General features: G+C 32.1%; 1 protein-coding gene across 1 annotated transcript in view; it reads right to left on the bottom strand.

Moving 5' to 3' along the window:
* RB1 (RB transcriptional corepressor 1) overlaps positions 1-16,305 on the bottom strand; it is a 127,359-nt gene that overhangs the window by 20,355 nt on the left and 90,699 nt on the right. The gene's annotated exons all lie outside the window — the stretch shown is intronic.

The following is a 16,305-nucleotide window of genomic DNA, read 5'->3' as shown; positions in this document are numbered from 1 at the left end:
TTTATTCAGGTTGATTCAACATTAGAAAATCTATAATGCAATTCACCTCACTAATAAATCTAAGATGAAAAGTCTTATGAAAATCAATGCAAAAAAGTTTCCATCTTAAAAGCCATCTGTAATTAAAAATAAAAGGAGAAAGAAAATTCTTGGTAAACCAGGAACAGAAGGGTATTATCAAATTTGATAAATGACATATACAAACAAAAAAACCTCTATGTAAACATCATAAACAGTATTAGGAACAAAAAACAGTAAATATTAAAAGAATTACTAAATATTAAAAGAATTCCCCTTAAAAACTCAGGGACCAGAGGTAAATGCCCACTATCATGCTTTCTATACATTCTACTTGAGGTTCCAGACAGCTCAGTAAGACATGGAAAAGAGATAAAAGATCAAAGGATTGGAAAAAAAGAAACAACAAAAAGGCCATTATTCTTAGATGATTTGATTGAAAATAAAACTCAAAAGGATCTACAGAGAAATTATTAGAATAACTGAGATTAGCAAGGTTACTGTTATGAAATCAATATGAAAATTATATTTCTATATACCAAGCAAAACACAAATGAAAGAACAGCAGTAAGAACCATTAAAACATTAATTCAAAAACTAATTTTCTGGAGGTGACTATTTGCAAGTCCATAAAAAGGGGGAGGGGACTTACGTATTCTACTCTTTAAAAGTGCTCGAACTAAGGGCAAGAAAATAGATTGCCAAGATGCTGGGTTTATATCAAAAGCTGGGAAGTGGTGCATCAGAAGTAAAAATATAAAGCACTATAGAATATAAATAGATTTTGTGAAAATATGAAGAATGTCCTGTTTAACAAAAAATGTTGGAATAATTAGCTAGAAATTTGAATAACAGATTATACCTTCATACTATACAGAAAATTAATTACATTAAAAAACAAAATTGAAAAAGTGTTAGAAGTAAATACAAGATAATAATTTTATAACTTTTTGATAAGGAAAGATTTTGTAGGATTGGCCCAAACCTAGAAATCATTAAGAAAAAGATGAACCAATTTGACTACTTAGAAATTAAAAATTCCTGTATGACTAAAACCACAATAAACTAAGTTAAACTAAATCTTTAAAAAATAAACAACACTGGTTTATTCTACAATCTCCATAATGTAATTTCTGTTGTCGAGTCATTCTTTTCTGTACTCATTAAGGGCACTATGAAATACAATCTAAGTAACTGCTTTCACCTGAGCAAAGTAATGCTAACACTACCAGCTAGTGAATGTATATCTACTCGTTTTGTTTTCCAGCCATTGACAAATTGAATACCTTTATTTAATTGAAAAAGTATAGGTGTGAATCCACATATATTCAAAAGGAGTGGACTAATCCCATTTTTCTCCCAAACAAAGACATTTTAGGAGACCCTGAGACCAATGAAGATATGCAAGTAGGCAATTTACTTTCTCTTCAGGTACGGTTTAACTGACAGATACTTTACCTGGTTGTGCTTCAGTTAACACAATGACTGTATGAACTTGGACAAGTTGCTTAACCTTGTTATAACTCACCTTTCTCAACTGTAAAGTAGAGATACTAATGACAATAATAGTAACCTAAATCATAGTATATTGTGATAATTAAGTGAGTTAATACATGCTAAGCATTTAGAACAGCGCCTGGCATAAAGTAACTGCTATGTTAATTATTTGATATTATTATGGTTGTTATTCTTACTTATACATATATATTCCTTTATACAAAGGACAGTGTATTTGTTCAAATGTACGAATGCATGTATGCCTAGTTATACATCTACCCATCCACCCAATATTTGTTTATGTCTATTGTGTAACAGGCCCTATGCTAAGAAACAGGAACATAAAGACAAATAATCCTCTGGTTGTCAGATACTAACAGACCTGAAGGATCACTTCAGAAGTATCTGTTCTCTTCCACCTTACTCGACATGTTCATTTAATGTCTATGTGTAAAATAAACTTTCATCATCTTCTACCACTGAAAAAAGTCCTGTTCCTCCCTAGTTTTTTCCATATCTTATCGCTCCTTATGTCCAGTTGCCCAAAGCAAACAGGAGTCATCTTTAATTATTCTTTTCCTCATGTTCCACTATCCAATTCGGGAAGGTCATGTTGGCCCTAAGTTCAAAATAGACCCAAGTTGAACTTCTTTTCACCATTTCTAACACTAGTAGAGTCTAAGCCATTATTATTTTTTGTCTGTACTACCACAAAAGCAGCCTATCGATTGGTTTTCATACTTCTCCTCCTGCTGCCTCTGAGCTCTCCTCAACAGAGCTAATAAGCTACTTCCCCACACACTCTTCCTACTCAAAACCCTCCAATGTCCTCCAATGTCTTAAATGGTGAGAGGAGGCTGTGCTTTGAGAGGAGTAGAGGTCAGAGGTCTCCCAAAAGATAAAAGAGCATGTGCTAAGAAACTGGTGTTCTTTCAGGAAAAAGATGCTGCTGTTACTAAAGTTGTGGTGCACTAGAAAAAGGTAGAAAGATACCTGATTATGCTGAATCTTAAAGATCATGCTAAAAAGTTTGAATAGTCTAACAGAAATGGGACAATATAAATTATGGAGTACAAAATTTTCTTGTCATAAATCACTAATATAGAGATTGCTAGTTTGATTGTTTCTTACTCTCTATTATATTCCTAACACAGAATTGGGGTCCCAAAGATATTTGCTAAATAAGTAAATGACTTGCTATATTGCTTTGAGAAATGTATTCCAAGTGACAGAGCTCACCATATCCATATTGCCTTAACTCTGTTACAAGTAATACAATTTTCTATCAATTTCCAACTTCCTGGATCCCATATGTGTGAAGAATATGCCAGGCAGGTGTGATATCAGGTCCAATGACAGCAAACAACTTTAGAACTGTCTGCATATAACTCAGGAATTAATTCTATTAATCTGTGAAATTCAGAAAAGAAAACTCTACTATATAACTTAAGTTTTTAACTACACAGTAGGCAAAACTGAAAATATAAAATTACCAATATACTCTGGGTTATTTTTATTTCAGCAGTCGTATGTCATCAACGAAAATGTCTGAGCCTATAGTCTAGCAAGACAAAAATGTCTGTAAATGGTATAAACCAGGGTCAAGACTAAGGTAAAGTATTCAAAATTTAAGGAGGCATTTACTCTTTTTCGTATGACGTTGGTATGAAATTTACCCTTTGGGCACTGAACGCTAAGTTAATAATGAAAGTTAGTTAATTTAAGATACCCTTGGCAAAATGGAATAATGTGTCTATTAGTTTCATGGTTAACTTAGACAAGATTTAAAGCACTTGCAGTTGCCAAAGGTTTTTTCAAATGTATTATCTCATTTAATCTTCAAAATAAACCTGTGACTTAAATATTATCACTATGCATTTTATGGATCAGAAAATTTAGCTGTTTTAATAAATTATGTTTGAATATTATATTATACACTAAAAATACTTTGAGAGTGAGATAATATTCGAGGTTTCTAAATATAAAAACCAACTCTTCTAAGCTATTTTTAAAAAATAAAATAAAATAAAAAAAAACAGAATAGCTTCCTAGAACTAGTTAAGTATTAGAATAGCTATGACTTTTTATTGCAAATATTTTATTAATTTAACTTTTTCCATCTTTCTCAAAAGAATTTACTGAAAAAGAAATAAACATGTTATTAGTAAAACTAGCTATCATATACCAAATGGTTATAATATGTGTACATTTAGTTTTCACAAAAACTCTTATGATGTAGTATATTGTCTCCACTTAACAAATGGGGAAAATGAAGCTAACAGGTGGCAAAACAGGGATTTAAACTTATGCAGTCAGGGCCTACAGTCTGAGCACTTACCCACTGTAACTATACTGTAATTTTAATTAATTTCTTAGTAACATAAGCAGCAACAATTAAACAAGTAAATAAATTAATTTTACCAAGGCTAATCATGGTATTACACACTATTTAATAGAGCCGAATGTTCGTAATAATCATTCTTCTAGCAGGAAAAACAACACAAAGCCATAATTATTTAATCCTAGATGACTATCTCCAACTTCTGCAATATTTAACATAATTTACCAAATAATGAAAGCTTATATAAAATATTATTTTTCTCTTCCAGAGTAAAAAACTCTGGTAAAATAAAACATCTGGTGAAATATATAATTACCATATTATATGTTAAATATGTAATTTATATTAATATATTATTAATTACAAACAATTATATATTGGTATATTTTATAAGTTATAATTAAGTGTATTTATAAATTAGTTACAAATTATAATTATCAATTCTATTAATAATTATTGATATATTTAAATAAATACAAAATATAACAATGAACTATGATTCTGACAATTTATATAACCAGACTGAACAATGTTGAGTTTGCAATACTGCTGTGAAAAACAAACAAGTTAAACTTTAGAAATTAAGCAAAACAAGTCTCAAATTCTAAGTAGATTTTCATTAAGTGATCATTTTAAAGCAATTTTTAAAAATCTCTCAAAACTGTAATCCTTTTGTTAAATTATAAACTAAAAGCAAATATTTTTAAAAACTTGAAAATATTATGTGATATTGGATATTTAAGTATTTTTTTAAAATGTAACTCATACAATAAATGTGTATGTGTTGCATCTTCTGCTTATTTTAAAATATCATCTAAAGGAAGGAATTCCTAAGTCAAAATTAGCCAAGATTTCTAAAACTGGGTCAGGGTTTACTTGAGGATGTTTGACATATTTGCTCTGGGTAGGCAGCTCCACGGAAGATGACAAAATTCATACAATTAAAGATAGCCACTTTTCTAAATGAGGTATTACAGGAGTCAAAACTCCATCCTCCTAAGCACTACCCTCAATGGCCACAGGGAGTATATCCAAGGAGGCCTTCTTCCTTTCTAAGAGTCACGATAAAACCTTGTTGAAGAGTCATTATTTGTAAAGTTTACCCTAGTACTGTGGGAAAGTTACTGTTCCTAATCCAAAGAAAAGATCTTACTTTAACCAAAAAGATGAGACAAGAATATCTGTAACAAATATTTGCAAAATGAAAATTCATTTAACAGGAGGAATACTAAAAGGGAACGAATATAGTATGAGAAACAGACATTAAAAGAGGAACAGAATGTGGAAGTTCATGAAAGGAAGCTAGGATATCTGAATACAACTAAAGTTCAAGGATATCTTGCCAAATTCTGAAGGAAGATAGGTTATGACTGAACAGAAAAGCACAAGAAAGATAGATTGGAATTCAAACGTGAGAATACACGCTTGGCCCTGCTGAAATGAGGAATCATCAAATTGTCTATTAATATTGCTGATGACTAGGATTTATAAAGAAGTAAAAAATAAAAACAAAACATATCCTGTGATTAAATGATCACAAAGTCTTTTTCCTCAATCAACTCCTGCCTCTTAACCAGGGCCTCTATACCAGATAATCAAAAACACCAGATTTCTGCCTATGAGAATCTAACTAGTACCATTTACCCATGATATATTGTCCCATGACAGCAAATTTTTTGGCAGGTTTAACATAGTCATAGTGCCAAAGTTTTGTGTCAAAATTGTTTAATTGACCATTGTATAATTTTCAAGAAAGTAAAACTTAGAAACTGAAGCCAACATTATTAAAAGATTTCACTGGTTTGGGGCTTTGTTGTTTCTACTTTTAAGTGGACCTACTCTGAGTTTCCAGAATTTCATAATCCTTAAATTCTGAAACTGATGAGATCTGAGTCAGTAGGATAGGCTTATTAGCTGTGCCTAGGGTCCTAGCAATCAGTTTTTGCTGATATGTTCATTACTATTTCTATACCTGCTTTGGTTTTGAAAAGCCCTTGGCCATTCTTGCCCTGGAGTCTTAAAATCAAGGTTGATCAGCTATAGATACAATAGTGACTTGATATATAAAGATAAAAGAAGGTTCTTCTGGCACAATTTAGTTTTAGCACATCAGTATAGCCATGAAAAGTTGATTTTTGTACTTAATTTCAATGAAAAAAAATCTACAAATTAACTACGAAATTAAAAAAAATTGACTATTAAAATATTATACTAAAAGTTGTGCAAACAAGCATTGTTAGTGTGGTATGTCTTCAAGTGCTGAAGTAGTTCAGAAACTCTAATGATTAATTTCTATCCTAGACTGTCAATGGTATAGGTCATGCCTAGAATGCCTGCAGGATTCTTTTTTCTTCTCTACTTTTTAATAAGTAAAATTTGAATATTACAAGATGGGGCATTCCTTTCTTACAAATAAAAAAGAGAGTTTATACTAAGTTTACAATTGCTTTCTCTGGTAATTATCTGTTGAACTTTCTTTTTAAGCTTCTTTAATTTTTAAAATAAATACAGCAAATTTTTTGAAAATAAAAATTAAGCAAGTCTGAAAAATGCTTCTTTTTTCCCCTTACAAAGAAATCTATACTCATGAGTGCAATTACAGTTTTAAATGATAGTTGCTAGTTAAAACAAATCACAGAATTTCTATTGAACCTGGCCTTCAATCATGAATTCTTTGATGAAGTGGAAGAATTCCTTAACCCAGTCTTTATATATAAAGCCAAAATACTAAATTTTAACCAAAAAATTAAACGTTGGGTCATGTTCCCACTACTATATATTAGTCTATATGAATAAGAAATATTTTTAAAAAGTTAAAAAGAAATATGTATTAGCTATTGGTCCATAAGTAAAAATTTAACAGGGCTCAACATAGGCAAAATTGTACATAGTAGAAAGATGTCTTCCTCATCTCCACCTTCTCTCCTCTTTGCCTAACACAACCTAGCTCAAGTTGTCTCCCAAATTCTAACTACTTCTATTCTGGGACTCCAAGAAAAAAGTTAGTGTTTTCTAGAACATCTGACTTTAGTTTTCAAGTGTATTTTGTAAGCTTCATTCCTACTTTCTAATATAGCTTATAATTTAGCATATATCAGAGTCCCCAAAGAAGCTTTATTAAATACACATGCCAGGTTTCTCCTCAACCTCTAAGATTCTTATATGCCCAGAAAATGAGAATATTTACATTTTAGAAAAGCTCAGCAGAATCTAATGCAGTCCTACCATTCTTTAGCTCCCTCCCACCTTATTCCCTCTCTCATATATATACACAGATATCTCTTCCACCAGTCATCACCTTAAGAATGACTAATGTATTTTTCTAATTCTAATACAAACTTCTAAAAAAGGGCTCACTATTCTTTCTCAAATAACAATACTGTAACAACTGTATTTCTTGTCTCCTTAGGTTTCAAAAGGCATCCTCTCTCTAAATTCTATTTTTTAGAATACTAATAACCTAGGCAAAGATGAAGTCAGTCAGTTGTAAAAAGAACAGCTTCTTCTGTGAAACTCAGAAGTACCCTAAATTGTAATATATTTGTCAGAAGACTTTTGGCTCCCATTTTCCCAGCATTTGTGGAAAATTGATAAATTGATGATAGTGTAAAAAGACAGAATATTGGAAACATTTCATTAACTTTAGTTTATGAGAACTAATTTTTAGATTAACCTCACATCAGACCCACAACAAAAACTGGGTGTGAATCAGCAAGGGTACTGCACTATAAAGAATAACAATTGTGATCTTTCCATCATGTCTAATCTTGATAACTATAATTAATGATTCAAAATCAGTACCACATACTTCATAATCCTATTTCCTTTACTACAAAAATTGTCTTCATAATTCTTCCAATAACAGTATTAGTTAATGCTTATTGAGTGTCTACTATATAACAGGTTCTATGCTAAATATTTTACATACATTATTTTCATTTAATCTTCATAATAAGTCTATAATAGAGATACTATTATCCCCATTTTACAGATAAAGAACGTGAAGCACAGAAGTTAATAAATTGCCCCATGTGATAATAAATGGTAGAGCATGGATTCAAACCCAAGTCTACTTATTTATAGAACATGTGATATTAGATATTACATTACAATGTAGGTCATGTTCATTTGTTCATTTTCTCTTTCAATCTTTTTGCCTATTGTCATGTTTTTAACCAAGTTTGCATGTTGCTGTATTATCCTACAATTAGCCCCACCCTCCACAATTCCATCGATTATTTATTCACTTATCCATTCAACAAGTACTCGCACTCTGTGACAGGCGCTAGAGACGCTAAGACTATAAAATTAATTAAAGATAGTATCTGCTCACCTAGAGTAGTTGTGAGACTTCAATAAAATAATCTACACAAAGGTTTTGGTACAGTGTATAGCACATACGATCATTCAGTAATTCTAACCTCAAAGAGTTTATTAATAACATTTATTGAATGCCAAGCATAGCACCACGTACTTTATATTTCATTCTCATAACAAACTCTATGAAGAAAGTATTATGTTTTAAATGTCATTTTACAAGTGAAGAAAGATAGGCTAAGTACACTGCTCAAAGTCACATTAGTAAGTGGTAGATCCAGGACTTGGCCTCAAGCTTTTTGACTCTAGAGCCCTTGTTCTTTAATCCTTATGTTCTAATTTCTAATCTAATGAAGGAAATAATTAAAAAGTATTTTTTCACAGTACAGAGTGATAAGTTGCATAGGTTGCCACAGAAATCAAGAGAGGGACACCTAATTCAAATTAGAGAAAACTTATAAGAGGTTATTCCTGAGTTGAGTCCTAAAGAAAGAAGTTATTTGAAGTGAAATAAGCTAGAGAAATTTCATATAGCTCACTTGAAATCCTCATAGGACTATTTTAACAATTAGAGATAAGTAGAAGTGATCAGAACTACCTCCAGGACATAAACCCTTAAGAAAGAAATAATTAGTTACATAAAGCTAAAACACAGATTGCATAGCAAGGATATAGTGACAGATAAACTCAATGAAGGATTTTAAGCAGGTGAATAACAGAGTCCAGAAAGGACTTTCAAGAGTTCGTAAAACCCCGGTGCCTCCCGTATAATGGACACGCAATAACTAGTTTTAGAATGTTATATGACAAAGCCATGTCATGGGCTAAATTAAATGCAGCAAAGTAAAAAGAAGAAAACTGATGATATAACCTGCCCTCTAACAGACACTAAATATCAACTGTGGCAGCTGGCCTCCAAGATAACCCCAATAATCCCTGCCACTGGGCATTTACACCCTCCCATCTGGAATCAGGGTTAGTTGGTATGGTTAATGGCATACAGCAGAAATGATGGCATGTCACTTTTGAGATTAGTTTATAAAAAACTTGCAGTTTTCATTGTAGGCATTTTCTCTCTCTAGGATCTCCTACACTGGGGGAAAGCAGCTGCCATGTAGGGAACAGTCTGTGGAGAAATTCACATGGCAAATGAATGAAGACCCTGGCCAATGAAGCCAGCTAAGAAGTGAGGGCCTCCAACTTCCATGTGAGTGAACCTGGAAGCAGATGCTCCAATTCCAGTAAAGCGTTAAACTGACTGCAGCCTTAGCTGACGACTTAAGAGTCTCTCCTGAGAGATCCAGAGCCAAAACCATACAGCCACACCACTCCCAGATTCCCTGCAGAAATTGTGAGAGATAATGTCAGTTGTTTTAAGCTGCTAAGTTCTGGAGTAACTTCTTACAAAGAAATAGATAATTAATACAGCAACTGATTTTTTTTAATTATAAAGGAAAGAGTTAATGGAATATTTGACTTTTTTTTTTTTTTTTTTAAACAGCAGAAAAGGAAAGCTTTCTTAGAAGGGAAAGTATACTTCCAGACGTGGAAATGGGCCTGAGCAAGAGAAGTATGGCTCAAAAGGCCGGAATATTTAACTTTTGAAAAATTTTTAATTTATATCTGTAGTATTATTTCCATTCAGGACTCAAAGAGCAATTTTCTCTTGGACTCAGGCAAGCTGTCACATGTCATTACAGATCTACTTAACTGTTAGCATAATCACTCTTTGGACAATACTTCACTCTGTTTTGCCACCTAATCTTGTGAAGGAAAGCAGAGTCTGTCAGCAAGGTTAGTATAAATCCCACTGAATAAGTAATATAGATGGAAAGAGCAGAAGCTATAAGTTTATGCCAAACCTTTCATAATTAACAAACATTTCTAAAGTAAGCATGAACTTCTCCAGAGAGTAATGGACATAAAGGCTATTAAGTTGAGGTGTTCCTAAAAGAGATTCTGAATATCCAAGTAAGTACAAGGTCTCCAGTGCTAGTAGAACTATTAACAATAGGGGAAATGGAAAACAGGAGTTGCTATTGTTTTCTAGGTATTTTAAGAAATATTCTTGGACCTACATTACAGGAAATGTTTTTGTACTATACTAAGCCAAATCATTGTAAGACCATTTTGCCTTGCAAAAGGAAACTAAAACAGAAAATGTGGGGTGGACCTTGACCTTTCTGACAGTTTTTTCCCATTAACTTCACTACTTCTTTAATACTGATAGCCCACAAGATCCTCTTGCTAATATATGCTTATTGAGCCACTATTATGGCTTCAATTATATCTGTATTACTCCTAAATCTATCTGACTATAACTACTCTTTCAAGTTCCAGATCCATCATTTCCAACTAGATACCTCAGATATTCATATGTATATGTGGCAAACATCTCAAATATTAACTTATTCAAACATTAATTTATGACCTTCATCACCAATAGTTATGACTCTTTCAGTATCATACTCTTTGGTTAGTTGTGTTATCAACTACCTAATCACCCACAATACAAATCTTAGAATTATCCTCAGTTCCATCTAGGCACCTAATCTTCTGATTCATGCTTTTATTTTTAACATATGTATGTCTTTATGCTTAAAACTGGTTTCTCATAGATAGCACAGAGTTGAATTTTGCTTTTTTCCCCCAGTCTGGCAATCTCTGCTTTTTAACTGGGGTGCTTACACCACTTACATTTAATGCAATTATTAATATGGTTAGTTTAAATCGTACATCTATTTGTCCCACTATTCTTTGTTCCCTTTTTCACAAAGTGCAAAAGCAAATTTATGGGAAAAGGATAGGCTTTACAGAAATGGTGCTGACCAACTGAATATCCAGAAGGCAAAAACAAAAACAAAACCCTTGACCTAAATCTCAAACCTTGGACAAAAATAAATTGAAAATGGATCACGGACTTAAATATAAAAAGTGAAGCTATAAAACTTAAAAAAAAAAAAAAAAACGTATAGTGGAAAGTCTTCAGGATCTAGAGTTCTTAGGCATGACACCAAAAGCATGACCCATAAAAGGAAAAATTGATAAACTGGATTTCATTAAAATTAAAAACTTTTGCTATGAGAAAGACCAAGTGAAGAGGATGAAAAAAGAATCTACTAGGAGAAATTACTTGCAAACCATGTACTCAACAAGATTAGTATCTAGAATATATAAAGAACTCTCAAAACTCAGTGGTAAAAAAAACAATCCAATTAGATATTCTTCAGTATGTGTATGGTTAAAGAAACTGTACTATATTCATACTGTGAAATACTGGTCATCAATAAAAAGGTATGAACCATAGATATATGCAATCTTAAATGAATCTCTAGAGTATTAGATTGAGAAAAAAAAAGGGTAATCCTAAAGATAATCCTATTTGATTCCATTTATATAATATTTTAAAATAAGAAAATTTTAGAGATAGAGGGCAGATTAACAGTGACTTTAATAGAGCTTAGAGATAGGCACAGGGGGCTGGAGGATGTGGGAGTAGTTCCTTGCATGACAGAATTGTTCAGTATCTTGACTGTGGTGGTAGATAAATAAACCTACACACTGTCCTCAGGTCAGGCTGTCAGGTGTCTCTTAGCTGGAGGGGGTATGATGGAATTTCTTTACTGGTGCCCCTCTACATCCCTGCTGTGTCTGGGCAGGAAGGGGAGTCTCAGGCCAGGCTGCCTATTGTGGCGGGGTTGCTTCTGCTGGTTCCATTTACTGCTCCAGCCTTCCTGGTTGAGGAGTCTTGAGCTTATGGGATAATAACACCTGAAGCAAATAATTAACGCTATTTCCAGACAATGTTGGCAGAGCAATAGTGAATAATCTGTAAAATAAATAAGTACATAAACAAATCTCCCTTTTTATTATTGAGACTGAATCCCAAATCAGATTTACTGAAGTAAATTCTAAACCTTTAAAGTTTCAATTTATAATATGATCAAATGCAAAGTTATTATTGAGAGATTATTTCTGCTAATTATCAATATTTTAATGGAATGTTTAAATAAATATTAAGGTAAAAGAGACAAAAGTTTTAAGACATGCTCTTCCTCAAGAAGAAATTAATGCGAAGACGATGAATGGAACACATCTGAATAAGCCAAATTATCCATTTCTCTAGTTCGGCTGAAAAATTTCCAAATGATGTTATTGTTTTATCATGTAGATTGTAGAGCATATCTACTAAAAGGAAAAACTGCATTTTCATTAACAGTTGAAATAGTTTACCAAATAAGAATTATGCTCTTGTCATAAGATTTGATAGTGTTCCTGACTAGTAATTTTAAATGGTTTAGTTTAAATAAATCTGTCCTCTGTATCACACTTATTCAAGGCTCATTTAGTGGTAGAATTCTCTGAGCAAAATGTTTGCCCGGTTCATCTCCAGAGGGTAGAGCACTTTGAGGAAGCCCTTGAAAAAGCCTTCTCTATATTACAAAGGAAGGCAATAGAACCTCGGCTCTCTCTTTCAGACACTATACATCCTGGATAAGAATTTTATTGCTTCTGAACAAAGATTGTTTATAAATTTACAGAGTAAGCAATAGATATAAAATGACTTTAAATGTTTTAAAACATCAAAGTACATTTTTCTATTTTCTAATTAGCCTAAGTGTGCTTTTCTAAAGAGAAAGACACATGTGCATTTTTTTTTAAATAAAGTCTAAAAAGTTAAATTTATTCCTAAAAGGTTACATCTTAGATATGTCATAATAGAAGGTACTGAGGTTTCAGTGGTTTACATGTATATTCATGTCAAAAATTAACTTTATTTTTCATATTTTTAGAATAGATGGTAACTAAAATCACTTTGAGAAATTTATGGCAAGACAGTTTAAATGATATAGTAGAAAGTGTTCTTACTTAATATATAAAAAGAAAAATCAGTGTATCCTTCCAAACCTTAAGATATTATTCTCTGATTTCAACTATGTAAGAATAATAGCAAAGACTTAAATTAAAACTAGAACCTAAGTGTTAACTGAGAGGTGAATAAAGAAAATGTGGTACACACAAACGCACACATATTATTCAGCCATAAAAAAGGAGACTGTGGTATTGGCAACAACATGGATGGACCATGCAGGCATTATGCTAAGTGAAATAAGCCAAACAGTGAAAGACAAACACAGTGTGATCCCACTTTTATGTGGAATAAAAACAAACAAAAGAACTTGAGCTCACAAATACAGAGAACAAATTGGTAGTTGCCAGAGGCAAGGAGTAGGGAGTAGGCAAAATGAGTGAATAGAGTCAAAAGGTGCAAACTACCAGTTATAAGTCCTGGGTATGTAATATACTGTATGGTGACTATAGTTAATAATACTGTACTGTGTATTTTAAAGTTGCTAAAAGTATAAATTTTAAAAGTTCTCATTATAAGAAAAAAAATATTGTAACTATGTATGGTAGTGGATATTAACTGGACTTACTGTGGTTATCATGTAGCAATATTTTCAATTATTGAATTATTACGATATATACCTAAAACTAATATCAATTGTATCTGAATAAAAACATATATTTAAAAAACCTGGAAAACTACGAACAGCTTATTTATTAGTTACATTATCTTTTTTCCTTTCAATATTTTTCTATTTCTCTTCTTGTTCTTTAAGAATCTTAATAATATCTTTCTTATATTATAAATAAAAAAGTTTATTCCTAGGAAAAGATTTAAAACCCAAAATCTCATAGAATGATGTCCTATGTGCTTAGAAAGTTAGTGGAGTTGTTCAGAGAAAAGTGAAGTCATAGTTCCCGGTACCAGCAGAGCTGGGAAATGGTCATATGTCAGAACATGAAAGTAAGGCCAAAAGCTGACTCTGAAGGACACAGTGGCAAGATCCACAATTAGATTACTATGTTACCATGGAGAAAAGACAGGTGGGACATAAGTACCTTAAAGATCCTAGGTGGTTATTCGAGCACATGTAGGATAGATAATTAACAGAAGTCAAGGAAGTCAGTTGATATAGATGGACAGATGTCACTGCTATCAGGGAAACGGAACTCAGGAGAAGAACATTCAGTCCTCTGAGGTGATAGGGTGCTAGTCAAAGTGTCAAGGAGTAAAAGACAAACCTAATAACTGCACAGGGAGCTAGAAGTCATGGTAGAATCTGACCTGAAATGGAACTACTAACCTGGGGCTCCCTGTAAATGAAAGGTACTCTACTAGAGGTATTTAGATTGAAGAACAGTCAAACAGCCAAAGAGAAAAGAAAACGACATTCTCAGTTTATGAGGTATCACTGCAAAACAAAAATCAAAAGTAGACTGGGAGAATTTTATCAAGCAGAAACATTATTTAGAAATTTCCAATTGCCATGAAAATCTTGGGGACATGAACCTGGTGAGTTATGGAAAATAAGCTTGGAAATACAGATTGGGGAGGGCCTTTTTAAGATTGTAAATTAAAGGTTAATTCTCTGAGTTATCCACATGATTCATTCCTTAGCTTCTTTCAAGTCTCTATTCAAAACGACCCCTTACTAGCAGGCACTTCCTAGAACTCCCTATGTAAGACATCCCCCTTTTCCTCCTAAACGTGTTTTCTTTCAGAGAATTTGTTCTCTTTCAGAGAACATATGACCAACTGTATAATTGTTTATTGCCTATTTCCCCCAATAAAATATAAGCTCAGGGATTTTGTTTTATTCATTGTATTTTATTCCCAGCACCTAAATAACACTTGGCACACAGTATGCAATCAGTAAATATTTGCTATTGAATAAACAAACAAATATCATCATACCCAGAGAAGAAAACATAAGGAGGAAAAAATTTTAAATGTGCCTATCCTATTTTCCTATGAAAATAATCCAATAGGATGATAATCCAATAACTTTTTTTTTTTTTTGGTCAGGTTGGATTAGTTCACTTTTGTTTAAAACAAAAGGCTGGGCTTTAAAGGAGGCCTTTTGTAGTCACTCCTTCTGGTCTTGTTTCTAGCCTTTCTCATGCAGCACTGGTAACATCTGGAATTGATAGGAAACCCTCGAGTTGTTCAAGAATGTGAAATCAGCTGATTAAAATGATCATACTAGCAAACCAATGAAATAAGTGCTTATAAAATTTTTGTTCTGGGAATGGATTACTAGTGGCTTAGAATCTTACTGATTAATTCTTCTATATACTTTTAGTATCAGTATCTATTAAAAAGCCAGTCTCTTTCTTTGAAATTTAACTGGGTTAAGAGCAAAAGATCTGCATAACTGCTTAAAGTCAAATGTATTTCTGCTTTTAAGTGTATTTGCAATAATGTTAAAAGAACTAGATCTTAAAAATCTGCCATCTGTAAAAAAAAAAAAAAAAAAGAAAAAAGAAATCTAATCAAACATATACTCCTTTTTAAAGGTCAAAACTTTAAAAATAAAAATATTATTTGGGTATCTAAAATGGACTGAAAACCACTTTTCAGTTGAAGAAAAATATACTTATTCAGATACTTTTCTCATGTTTTTGAATGGGTTGTTAATTTTCATTAGTTTTTTTCTAATACATTTCTATAACGAAATTTGTCACACAACTACTATATAAAGTTAATATGACAGACTGGCATTTTCTTCCTGCTTTGATTATGGTGTTATTTGCAACAAAATTATTTAGTCAAATGTATCTTTTTTTGAAAACTGCAGATTTCATATAATACTTAGAAAACCTTTAGTACTCTACTGCTATTTTAAAATAAGCTCATTTCCCCCGCCCCAGAAATTTTATGGCGTCTTTTTTTTTTTTTTAATGGACTTATTTTTATACATTTAAATTCTTGATATAGCTGGAATTTATTTTGGTATAAAAAGTAATTTAAAGTCCACTTCTTTTTTTTTCAAATTGCTACCCTGATAATCCATTAGCATTTATTGAACTACCCATATTTTTCTTTCTCCACTGACTTGAAGTGTTAACATTATCATATATTATGTTCCCTCTAGGTTTGCAGTCTATTTTTGGGCTCAACTTCACTCTAGTTAAGAACTGCAAATTAAATAAGATATCGTTTTTGATCTGTTAATTTAGGAAAGATTTAAAAGTCTGATAATAACTGGTTTAGGTGAGGGTGTGGAGAAACAGGTACTACTGATAGGAATACAAATGGGACGGAAAAACAGATTTCCTTAGAA

This window comes from Pteropus vampyrus, unplaced genomic scaffold (assembly GCF_000151845.1).
Source record: "Pteropus vampyrus isolate Shadow unplaced genomic scaffold, Pvam_2.0 Scaffold198, whole genome shotgun sequence".
Taxonomy (NCBI): Eukaryota; Metazoa; Chordata; class Mammalia; order Chiroptera; family Pteropodidae; genus Pteropus; species Pteropus vampyrus.
This window is presented reverse-complemented; position numbering and strand designations above follow the sequence as displayed.